Source organism: Rhinoderma darwinii, chromosome 6 (genome assembly GCF_050947455.1).
Source record: "Rhinoderma darwinii isolate aRhiDar2 chromosome 6, aRhiDar2.hap1, whole genome shotgun sequence".
Taxonomy (NCBI): Eukaryota; Metazoa; Chordata; class Amphibia; order Anura; family Rhinodermatidae; genus Rhinoderma; species Rhinoderma darwinii.
In genome coordinates, this window is record NC_134692.1 from 100,933,239 (window position 1) to 100,946,915 (window position 13,677).

Below are 13,677 nucleotides of genomic sequence, written 5' to 3' on the forward strand. Positions count from 1 at the left end.
TATGAAGAAAATAAAAGTTTGGGGCAAAATAACTTGAAAATATTTGGTTTTTAATTTAGTACAGCCTTTAATTGTCTAAAATTATGACAAATACAAAAAAAAATCACTTGGTGACTGTAATAGAATTTAATCGTGTTCATTTATACATGTTTTCACGGCGCCCATTAAGGGTACTTGTGCCAGAGTGCCGCCTTTTCACAGCGGCGCTTTGGCATAAGATATCACCCCTGGGAGGCACTTAAAATCTGTGTACTCAGCTACGGAGGAAGCTGAGGCCTCAGAGCACAGACTGAGTACTGTTTTGTCAGGTCCCCGGTCACGTGATCGATGTTATTCAACGAATAACGGTGATCGCTGTAAAAACGGCGGCTGTTAGTTCTCCCTCTTCTCTTACAGAATATATTCTGTTGTGAGAAGAGAGAAATGGGCCAGCACCCCCTATTAGACCCCCTGCCCGATCCCCCGTACCTGATCATCAAGATTGCGTCACTGACTGTCATGTCACAATGACAAAACACATTACACTACGTAGGCAGTGTAATGTGTTCTAGCAGTGATCAGAGCTGCAAGTCTAAATGTTCCCTAGTGGGACAAGTAAAAAAAGTTTAAAAAAAAAGATAAAAATGTTTTATAAAAGTGTAAAAATAAAAGTTATGTTACATAAACAAAAAATGCTTTTTTTCCTACAATAAGACTTTAACCCCTTCCAGACATTTGTCGTAAGTATACGCCATGGAAAGCCAGTGCTTCCCGCAAAATGTTGTATACATACGACAAATGTTTGGCACCGGCTCAGAAGCTGAGTCGGTGCCATAATCGCCGGATCTCAGCTGTATCTGACAGCTGACATCTGACTGTAATGGCGGGGACCGAAATTAGCTTCGATCCCCGCCATTAACCCCTTAAGTGCAGCACTCAAACGCGATCGCTGCACTTAAGGTGTTTGCAGCTCATCGGAACCACAGCAATGAAATTGCTGGGGTTCCGGTGGCTGCAATGGCAACTGGAGGCCTAATACTGGCCTCCCGGTCTGCCTAGCACGGAAGCCGGTCAAGATCCGCCCGGCGGCAGAGCCTGATCAGCTTCCGTAGCTGCCGGCAAGATGGTGCCGGGTCAGGAGCTGATCCGGCGTCATCAGCGGTGGAAGTCAGCTGTATGTTACAGCTGACATCCACCTGTAACGGCAGGAACCGAAGCTAGCTCCGATCCCTGCCATTAACCCCTTCGATGCAGCAATCGAAAGCGATTGCTGCATCGCAGCGGTTACTAGCAGATCGCCAGCCCTGACAGGCAATCAGGACTGGCGACTGCTGTTATGGTAACAGGAGACACAATGGTCTCCTGCTCTGCCATTACGGAAGCCGATTTAGGCCCCGGCGGGAGGCGAAGCCTAATCGGCTTGCTGTCAGTGAATGACTGACAGATCTAATACATTGCACTTCATAGGTAGTGCAATGTATTAAAAAAATAAAAATCTGACAGTTGGACCTTCAAGTCCCCTAGTGGGACTTGAGAAAAAGTGCAAAAAAAGTATAAAAAAGTGTATAAAAAAGTGAAAAAAATAAAAGTTTCAAAACAATAAAAGTTTGAAGTAATAAAATAAAACACAATCCCCCTTTTACTCTTATCAAGTCCTTTATTACTGAAAAATAATAATAAACCATACGTATTTGGTATCGCCGTGACCGTAACGACCTGAGGTATCAAATATTATATTATTTATTGCACGCGGTGAACAGCGTAAAAAAAAAACGTAAAAAACTTTAGCACAGTTTCTGTTTTTTGGTCACTTTGCCCTACAAATATTGGAATAAAAAGTGATCAATAAGTCGCACGTATCCAAAAATGGTACCTATAAAAACTATAGCTCGTCCCGCAAAAAACAAGCCCTCATACAGCTCCGTCTACAAAAATTTTTTACAATTATGGTTCTCACATATTGGCGACAGAAAAAATACATTCTTTTTACAAAAGTAATTTCATTGTGCAAAAAGTTGTAAAACATAAAAAAGTGCTATAAATTAGGTATCGCCGGAATCGTACTGACCGGCAGAGTAAAGTTAACATGTCATTTATAACGCATGGTGAACGCTGTATAGAAAAACTAAAAAAGCTGTGCCAGAATTGCGTTTTTTTGTTTACCTGGCATCCCAAAAAAATAGGATAAAAAGGTGATCAAAAAGTCCCATGTACCCCAAAATGGTACCAATAACTACAGCTCGTCCCACAACAGACCAGCCCTCATACCACTACGTCTATGAAAAAATAAAATTAGTTAAGGCTCCAATAAGTCAGGAAATAAAAAAATATGCGGTTGTGCCCCGAGGGGAACGTTTCTTCTGTTTCAAGAGGCGATTTATCTAGGACCTAAAATTAGGGAACCAGGAAGGGGAGGACTCAAATATATCTGCTGGAAGCGAGGGTGCCAGTATTATACTAGGACAACACTTCCCAGCAAAATTCCCCAAACTGCAAAGGTGCGGAATGTGGACCAAAAGGGGCATAAGAAAGGACGCCATATATCAGTGCGACACCGGCCTGTGCAGAAAGGATTGCTTCACAGTGTAACACACATCTATGGATCATTTTATTATTTTTTTACCCCATTATTATACCACCTGACTATGCCCCTGATGTACTCTGCCCAGCTTACATGTACCCCCACATTATAAACGGAACCACCAGCAATACTTAAACAAAACTACTACCAAGCAAAATCCGCTCTCCAAAAGCCAAATGGCGCTCCCTCCGCTCTGAACCCTACAGCGTGCCCAAACAGGAGTTTACTTCCACATATATGGCATCGTCATACCCGGGAGAACCCTTTTAACAATTTTGGGGTGCGTGTCCAGCGTCATAAGCTGGGCATGACATATTTGCCACTGAATGGTATATCTAGGGAAAACTATACATTTTTAATTTGCACCATCCGCAGCGCAATCATTTATGGAAAAGACCTGTGGGGTGAAAATGCTGACTACACCCCTTAATAAATGCCTTGAGGGGTGCAGTTTCCATAATGGGGGTCACTTCTCAGGGTTTTCTTTTTATTATTTCACATCTGAGCCTCTGCAATTGTGAACCAACTCTTTGTAAATCACCAAATTAGGCCTCAATTTTACATGGTACGCTTTCACTCCTGAGCCTGGTCGAATGTCCAGGCAAAAGATTAGTGCCCCATGTAGGGTGATTCTAAAACCAAGAAACCCAGCGTAATAATTAGAGAGCTGTCTTGTCATGGTGGCACAAGCTGGGCACCACATATTGGCATATCTATGGAAAAAAAATCCCATTTTCACTCTGTAACATCTAGTGCACACTAATTTCTACAAAACACCTGCAGGGTTAAAATGCTTACTACACCCCTAGTTAAATGCATTGAGGGGCGTAGTTTCCAAAATTGGGTCACTTCTGGGGGGTTTCCACTGTTTTGGTCCCACAGGCACCCAGAAACCAATACAGCAACATCTGCACTCCAAATGGCGGTCCTTTCCTTCTGAGCCCTGCCGTTTGCCCAAACAGCAGTTTATGACCACATATGGGGTATTGCCGTACTCGGGAGAAATTGCTTTACAAATATTGGGTTCTTTTTTCCTTTATTTGTTGAGAAAATGAAAAAAATTGCGCTAAAGCTACGTCTTATTGAAGAAAAAGGATTGTTTTTATTTTCACTGCCCAATTCTAATAAATTCTATGAAACATCTGTGGGGTCAAAATGCTCACTACTCCCCTAGATGAATTCCTCAAGAGGTGTAGTTTCCTAAATGAAGTCACTTTTTGGGCGTTTTCATTGTTTTGTCCCCTCAGGGGCTGTGACCTGGCCTCCGCAAACCATTCCTGCTAAATGTGATCTCCAAAAGCCAAATAGCGCTCTTTCCCTTCTAAGCCCTGCCGTGTGTCCAAACAGCCAGTTATTACCACACGTGGGGTATTGTTTTACTCGGGAGAAATTGATTTACAAATTTTGTGGTGCTTTTTCTCCTTCAGTTCTTGTGGAAATGAGAAAAAATTAGGTAAACCCACATTTTCTTTGAAAAAATTTAGATTTTTATTTTCAGGGCCTAATTCCAATAATTTCTGCAAAAAAACTGTGGGGTCAAATCGCTCACTATACCCCTAGATAATTTCCTCAATGGGTGTAGTCTCCAAAATGGGGTCACTTGTGGGGGGTTTCCACTGTTTTGTCCCCTTAGGGGCTTTGAAAATGTGACATGTCCTCTGCAAACCATTCCTGCTAAATGTGAACTCCAAAAGCCAAATGGCACTCCATCCCTTCTAAGCCCTGCCGTGTGTCAAAACATCCATTTATTACCACATATGAGGTATTGTTTTACTCGGGAGAAATTGCTTTACAAATTTTACGGTGAATTTTCTCCTTCAGTCCTTGTGGAAATGATAAAAAAATAGCTAAACCTACATTTTCTTTGAAAAAATTTTGATTGTCATTTTCAGGGCCTACTTCCAATAATTTATGCAAAAACCCTGTGGGGTCAAAACACTCACTATACCCCTAGATAATTTCCTCAAGGGGTGTAGTTTCCAAAATGGGGTCACTTGTGGGGGGTTTCCACTGTTTTGTCCCCTCAGGGGCTTTGTAAATGTGACATGGCCTCCGCAAACCATTCCTGCTAAATTTGAGCTCCAAAAGCCAAATAGCGCTCTTTCCCTTCTCAGCCTCGCCGTGTGTCCAAACAGCTGTTTATTATCACATGTGGGGTATTGTTTTACTCGGGAGGAATTGCTTTACAGATTTTTTGGTGCTTTTTCTCCTTTAGTGCTTGTGGAAATGAGAAAAAAAAAAATTTCTTTGAAAAAATGTAGATTTTAATTTTCACGGCCTACTTCTAATAATTTCTGTAAAAAACCTGTGTAGTCAAAATGCTCACTATACCCCTAGATAATTTCCTTGAGCTGTGTAGTTTCCCAAATGGGGTCACTTTTGGGGGATTTCCACTGTTTTGGTACCGCAAGAGCCCTTCAAACCTGACATGGTGCCTAAAATATATTTTAACAAAAATAAGGCCCCAAAATCCTCTAGGAGCTCCTTTGCTTCTGGGGCCGGTGCTTCAGTTAATAGCACGCTAGGGCCACATGTGGGACATTTCCTAAAACTGCAGAAATAGGGCAACAAATATTGAGTTGTATTTCTCTGGTAAAACTTTCTGTGTTATAAAAAAAATTGTATTAAAAATTTATTTCTGCAAAAAAATATGAAATTTGTAAATTTCACCTCTACTTTGCTTTAATTCCTGTGAAATGTGTAAAGGGTTAAGACATTTTATAAATGCTGTTTTGAATACATTGAGGGGTGAAGTTTTTAAAATGGGGTGACTTTTTGGGGGTTTCTAATATATAAGGACCTCAAAGCCACTTCAGAACTGAACTGCCCCCTGTAAAAATAGCCTTTTGAAATTTTCTTGAAAATGTGAGAAATTGCTACTAAAGTTCTAAGCCTTCTGATGTCATAGAAAAATAAAAGAATGTTCAAAAAACAATGCCAATCTAAAGTAGACATATGGGGGATGTTAATTAGCAAAAATTTTGTGTGTTATAACTGCCTGTCTTACAAGCAGATACATTTAAATTGAGAAAAATGCTAATTTTTTAAATTTTTCGCTGATTTTTGGTGTTTTTCACAATTAAATACTAAATATATAGAGCAAATTTTGACAGTAACTTAAAGTCCAATGTGTCACGAGAAAACAATCTCAGAATCGCTTGGATAGGTGAAAGCATTCCGGAGTTATTACCACATAAAGTGACACATGTCAGATTTGAAAAATTAGGCTCTGTCAGGAAGGTCAAAAGTGGCTAAAGAGGGAAGGGGTTAAAGAACACGTTAAAAAAGTTACACATATTTGGTATCACCGCATTTGTAACAACCCCAACTATAAAACTATAATATTATTTTTTCCCGCACAATGAACACCGCAAAAAAAATAAGTGGAACCACCCCTCTGAAAATGTACAATAAAAGTGATCAAAAAGTCGCATGTACGCCAAAATAGTACCAATAAAAACTACAACCCGTCCCGCAAATAACAAGCCCTTACACAGATTTTTTTGACTGAAAAATAAAAATGTTATGGCTCTCAGAATATGGTGACACAAAAAATAAATTATTTTATAAATAAGTGATTTTATTGCGCAAACGCTGCAAAACATAAAAAAATATATACATATATTATCACCGTAATCGTATCGACCCGCAGAATAAAGTAAAATGGTCATTTATAACCCAGGGTGAACGCTGTAAAAAAAAAAAACTGAATAAGAAACATTGTCAGAATTTATGGTTTTTGGTCACCTTGCTTGCCAAAAAATGGAATAAAAAGTGATAAAAAAAAAATCACATGTACCCCAAAATGGTACCAACGAAAACTACAGACTGTCCCACAACACATAAGCCCTCACACCGCTCCGGTGAAGAAAAAATAAAAAAGTTCTGGCTCTCAGAATATGGCGATGCAAAATGTGCAGTGTTCCAAAAGTGGATAAGATTGGGCACCATTTATCAGTGCGACACTGACCACATATCTGCGGATTATTATTTATTTACCCCATTATTACACCCTCTTATTATGCCATGATGTTTTTCACACAGATTACATATGCCCCCGTATTATAAACTGAAATACCAGCAAAACGCCAAACAGAAATACCACCAAGCTAAAGCTGCGCTCCAAAAGCCAAATGACGCTCCCTACCTTCTGAACCCTACAGCGTGCCCAAACAGCAGTTTACGTCCACAGATATGGCATAGCTATACCCGTCAGAACCCGGTTAATATTTTATGATGTATTTCTCTTCAGTGGCACAAACTGGGCATAACATATAGTGCACCAAAATTTCATATCAGTGGAAAATTGCAATTATCACTCCGCACCATCCGTTGCCCATTAACCACTTCCCGCACCATGACCTAATAGCATGTCGTGGTGTGCGGGGTGATGTATGGAGCGGGCTCACGCGCTGATCCCACGCCATACGCTGTGGGTGTTAACTGTGTATTATATCTAACACCCGGGACTAACGGACAGGAACAGCGATCGCGCTGTTACAGGAGCCTGTAAAAATGACAATATACTGCAATACATTAGTATTGCAGTTTATTGTACCAGCTATCTACTGATTGCTGGTTCAAGTCCCCTAGGGGGACAAATAAAATGTGTAAAAACAAAAGTAAATTATTATTAGTGAAATTTTTTTTATAAATATTTAAAGTCCATAAATAAAAACCTTTTCACATTTTTTTCTCTAAAGTAATGTAAAAAAATTAAAAAAATACACAAAATTGGTATCGCTAAGTCTGTAAAAGTCCAAACTATTAGAATATACCATTATTTAACTCGCACGGTGAACAACGTGAAAAATAAAGTATATAAAACGGCAAAATCTCTGTTTTTTGGTCACCTTGGCTCTACCAAAAAATGTCATAAAAAGTGCTCAAAAAGTTATATGTACCAAAAAATGGTACCAATAAAAACGTTTTGCAAAAAATAAGCCCTTACACCACTCTATTGATGGAAAAATAAAAAAGATATGGCTCTTGAAAAGTGGGGAGGAAAAAACTAAAAAGAAAAAGCAAAAATGTACCAGTCTGGAAAGGGTTAATTACTTTATAATGAAAAAACTTTTATGACCACATGTGGGGTATTGGCGCACTCGGGAGAAATTGCTTTACAAATGTTGGGGTGCTTTTTCCTACTTTATCCTTTGTAAAATTTAAAAAATTCAACATTTTAGTTGAAATAATGTTGATATTGATTTTCACGGCCTAATTCTAATAAATTCTGCAAAAGACCTGTGGGGTCTAAATGCTCACTATACCCCTAGATAGACTCTTTAAGTGGTGTAGTTTCCCAAATAGTGTCACTTTTGTGTGGTTTCCACTGTTTTGGTCTCTCGGGGGCTTTGCAAATTCTACATGGCACCCGAAAACCATTTCAGCTAAATTTGAGCTCCAAAAGCCAAATAGCGCTCCTTCCCTTCTAAGCCCTGCTGTGGGTCCAAACAGCAGTTTATATTGCATATTTACGTTTTCGGAAGAAATTGTTTTAGAAATGTTGGGGTGCTTTTTCTCTTTTATTCCTTGTAAAAATTAAAAATGTGTACGTTTTTTCAAACAAAAAGTCGATTTCTACCTTTACAGACTAATTCCAATAAATTCAGCAAAACAAAGGTGGGGTCAAAATGCTAAATTTACCCCTAGAAAAATTCCTTGAGGGGTGTAGTTTCCAAAATTGGGGTCTTTACTGTTTTGGCACCACAAGACCTCTTCAAACCTGACATGTTGCCTAAAATATATTCTAAAAAAAGGAGGCCCCAAAATCCACTAGGTGCTCCTTTGCTTCTGAGGTCTGTGTTTCAGTCCATTAGCACACTAGGGCAACATGTGGGATATTTCTAAAAACTACTGAATCTGGGCAATAAATATTAAGTTGCATTTCTCGAGCAAAGCCTTCTGTGGTACAGAAAAAAGATGTATTACAAACTAGTTTTGGCAAAAAAAACATGAAATTTGTAAATTTACAAATAAATATTGCATTTATTGACCAAATATTTTCACTAACATAAAGTACAATATGTCACGAGAAAACAGTCTCAGAATCACTTGGATAGGTAAAAGCATTCCGAAGTTATTACCACATAAAGTGACACATGTCAGATTTGAAAAATTGGCTTCATCATAAGGGCCAAAACAGGCTCAGTCCTGAAGGGGTTAAAAAGTGAAGGCCCTCCCTCTGATTCATAATTGATGTTATAGTAAAATAACACCAATCTTTCGCTAATACCACTATATGAAAAATATATAGACAGCTATTTTTGATAGGTCCATTTGAGAGACTACAAAGTTAACACTCACAGTATAAATTATTTTGATGATATGCTCCATAATATTGAATCTGATAAGTACAGTGGGGATGATGAGTTAAAACGTATTGTTATACATTCACCAGGTTTGTCAGGGTTGTCTTAACTGGGTTTAACCATTGTGGCGCACCTGCCACTAGTAATGGAGAATTAGCATTTATAATGTAGGTACTTCATACAGCTGGTATGCCACAGAATGATGTTTGATATATAGTTTTTATTGATCTTAACTTAACCCAACATTACCAAACACACATTTTTCTATGCTGAATACATGAGTACACAATTTTATTCTGCTGTTTTTACAACCAGTATGTTTGCAAGCTCTATATAAATTTGTTCCCAAATTCTTTATAAGATTCATTTTACCTTTTAGGGTATGTTCACACGTAGTCAACAAAAACGTCTGAAAATCCAGAGCTGTTTTCAAGGGAAAACAGACCCTGCTTTTCAGACGTTTTTTGACCAACTCGCATTTTTCGCGGCGTTTTTCGCGCCGTTTTCGCGGCGTTTTTTACGTCCGTTTTTGGAGCTGTTTTCATTGGAGTCTATGAGAAAACAGCTCCAAAAACGTCCAAAGAAGTGTCCTGCACTTCTTTTGACGAGGCTGTATTTTTACGCGTCGTCGTTTGACAGCTGTCAAACGACGATGCGTAAATAACATGTCGTCTGCACAGTACGTCGGCAAACCCATTCAAATGAATGGGCAGATGTTTGCCGACGTATTGGAGCCGTATTTTCAGACATAAAACGAGGCATAATACGCCTCGTATACGTCTGAAATTTGGCCGTGTGAACATACCCTTAGGGTTTTTCCAAGTAACAGATAATGCTTTTTATGCCTTATTATTCTTATTTGGTTTGGCTATGGATTGTGTTTATGCAGAGGCGTAGCTAGGTTCTCCAGCACCCGGGGCAAAGATTCAGTTTGGTGCCCCCCCCAACCTCTTTCCCGGTATCTCCTTCCCACTCGCCATGTTTGTTTTCTCTAGCAATCAATAACATGTCATTTCTTTTCCACTTTTTCTTTTATGTAACTCGAGCATAAAAACATTTGTACATTTTACAAGCAATATAGTTCTATACAAAACACCAGAACCAAGCTCATTACATATATACAGCACCAGACCCAAGCTTAGTACATATATACAGCATCAGAACCAAGCTCAGTACATAAATACAGCTCCAGTAGCAAGCTCTGTACATATATACAGCACCAGAACAAAGCTCATTACATATATACAGCACCAGAACCCAGCTCATTACATAAAATACAGTACCAGAACAAGCTCAGTACATATATACAGCTCCAGAACCAAGATCATTACATATATACAGCACCAGAACAAAGCTCAGTTCATAAATACAGCTCCAGAACAAAGTTCTGTACATAAATACAGCACCAGAACAAAGCTCATTACATATATACAGCACCAGAAGCAAGCTCAGCACATATATACAACACCAGCACAAATACAGCTCAATTTAGTGCAACCCCTGCCATATAGGTTTGCACTAAATTGTTTCCAGCTCCCAGCATGGCCCGAACAATGGTAAGGAGACGCTGGGAGTTGCTGTTTCACAAAAAAAAAAAGATTAGAGGCAGAATAAACATTTACATTAAGTGACTCACCGGTAACGTCTCAGATTCTAGTTATTTTTTTCCATCCGGTCCAGACCTCTATGATGAGTTCTCCCGGTCACAGCCCATTTCTGCAGTTTGCTGCTCAGATGTCGTAAGCTTCTCACTTTTAAACATTTCTACACCTATAAACAAAGATAAAGTTCTCATTATACCACACACTACGCCCCTAAATATAATAGCGCCATACACTGCACCTCTAATTATAATAGCACCATACACTGTGTCCCACACACACACACCATGCCCCCTGTAGATAGTGCCTGCCTAAGAGCCCCCTGTAGATAGTACCCTATCAGGGGCGGATTAGAATGAGGGCAATCTGGGCAAGTGCCCGGGGCCCGAGGCTGGAAGGGGGCCCAGTTCGCCCAGGTTCTCCCTTACCGGCTGTTAAAATTACAGCCGGTTCAGAGAACCGGAGTGAAGCGGGACCGCTCACCCAAGCGGTGGCGTAGCTATAGGGGCCGCACTATATCAATAAAAAGTTACTATAGTAACGGAAGCCGCTGGCCCGTTGCTATAGTAGCTACCGTACTTACCTTCCTGTTTCCGGTGCACAGCGCATGATGTCACTACCCTCCTGTAGTTCAGAGTCAGGACATCCGCCGAGGCTGAAGAGGAGGGTAAGTTTAATATCCCTGTCTGCTTGAAGCTGATTGGTGGGGTCCGACTCCCAGGACCCCTGCCAATCACCTGTTTTGAAGGGGCCACAGCGTTCATACGAGAGCTGGTGCTTCCCCTTCATTCCGGTCACTTGCTCACATTGTGAATCCGTGTCGGCGATTCACAGTGTGAGCCAGTAAGGAAAATGAAGGGGAAGCAGCTGTCGTACCAGCACTGCGGCCCCTTCAAAACAGGTGATTGGCGGGTCCCGGGAGACAGACCCCGACCCATCAGCTATTGATGGCCTATCCTGAGGATAGGCCATCAATGTTTAGGGACTGGACAATCCCTTTAAGCCTACGATGTTGCAGGCTTAGAGGGCCCATGAGACAGGATTACAGATTGGGTGATGCTGTCTGCTGGGCCCTGTATCTAAGACAATCACATAGTAGGCTTAGATACAAGGCTCATGTGTGATCCTGTTTGCTGGGCCCTGTATCTAAGTATCTTACATAAGCACATGGTAGGCTTAGATACATGGCCCATGTGTGATCCTGTCTGATGGGCCCTGCATATAAGCCTACCACATGTACTGTATAAGATTACTGTCTGCTGGACCCTGTATCTAAGCCTGCCTTGACAGACAGTATCACACATGGGCCCTGTACCTAAGCCTACTACATGTGTTACTAATAGTTTTTGTTGTATTTGTGTTTTTTAACAGGTTCGGTCGTTGGACTACGTCGTATTCGAGGACTACTTTGATGACGGCATTTTTAATTGTTAATGAGGATTGTGTGGGTGGTTCTTATTTCAATAAAATATTTTTTCTATGTCTTTGTTTGTTTTTTAAACTTTATTACTACTGCCTTAGTAATGATTGACAGCGTCCATTACTAAGGCGAGGCTTAGTGTTAGCCGGTGCAGAGGCTATTACTAACCCCCATTATTACCCCGGTACCCACCACCACCAGGGGTGTCGGGAAAAGCCGGGTATGATCCAGTACCTGACCATCTGTAGTGACGGTCGTGCAATGGGGCGGCCGCAGGCTGGTATTATTAGGCTGGGAAAGGCCAAAAACTGTGGCCCTCCCCTGGTAATGTTAACCTGCTGCTGCTTTCTTTTATCTGGCTGGTTATGAAAAATGGGGGGGACCCCACCAGATACAACAGCAGCAGAATAGCATTACCAGGGGGTGAAGGGTCATTGTTCTTGGCCTTTCCTTGGCTGATATTACCAGCCTGTGGCTGACCCAGTACCCGACCATCACTACAGATCACTACAGATGGCCAGGTACTGGTTCGTATCCGGCTCTTCCCAGTACCTGCTAACATGAAGCCTCGCCTTAGTAATGGATGTTGTCAATCAGCCAGCAGCTATTAATAAGGCGGTAATAATAAAGTTTAAAAAAATACAAGGACATAGAAATTTTTTTTATTGAAATAAAAAAACAAACACAACCCTCATTAACCATTTTATTGAGAATAAAAAAATGCTGTCATTGAAGTAGTCCTCGAATCCGACGTAGTCCAACAACCGAGCCTGTAAAGTAACACAAACACAAAAATAATTAGTAACACATAAAAAAGCAAAACAATTCTTATACTTGCCTTTTCTGGGTCCAGTGCTGGAACCGCAATGTCAGCAAGCTGGTCCCTATATCTAATCCTATCATGTGTGATACTGTTTGCTGAGCCACTGTATCTAATCCTATCATGTGTGATACTGTCTGCTGAGCCACTGTATCTAATCCTATCATGTGTGATACTGTCTGTTGAGCTACTGTATCTAATCCTATAATGTGTGATACTGTCTGTTGAGCTACTGTATCTAATCCTATCATGTGTGATACTGTGCTGAGCCACTGTATCTAATCCTATCCATAGTTTATAGGGTCGTAGTGCTATAGATATGCTGTCTCCTATACACACATATACACAGACATACACACACACACACACACACACATATATATTCAGGGGCACAGTGTATAGTACTATTATATTCAGGAGGACGGTGTATAGTACTATTATATTCAGGAGTACAGTGTATAATACTATTACATTCAGGAGCACAGTGTATAGTACTATTATATTCAGGAGTGCAGTTTATAGTACTGTTATACACAGGAGCACAGTGTATGGTACTATTATATTCAGGAGTACAGTGTATAGTACTATTATATTCAGAAGTACAGTGTATAGTACTATTATATTCAGGAATGCAGTTTATAGTCCTATTATATACAGGAGCACAGTGTATGGTACTATTATATTCAGGAGTACAGTGTATAGTACTATTATATACAGGAGCACAGTGTATGGGACTATTATATTCAGGAGCACAGTGTATAGTACTATTATATTCAGGAGTACAGTGTATATTACTATTATATTCAGGAGCACAGTGTATAGTACTATTATATTCAGGAGTGTAGTGTATAGTACTATTATATTCAGGAGTACAGTGTATAGTATTATTATATTCAGGAGCAAAGTGTATAGTACTATTATATTCAGGGGCGCAGTGTATCGTACTATTATATTCAGGAGTGCAG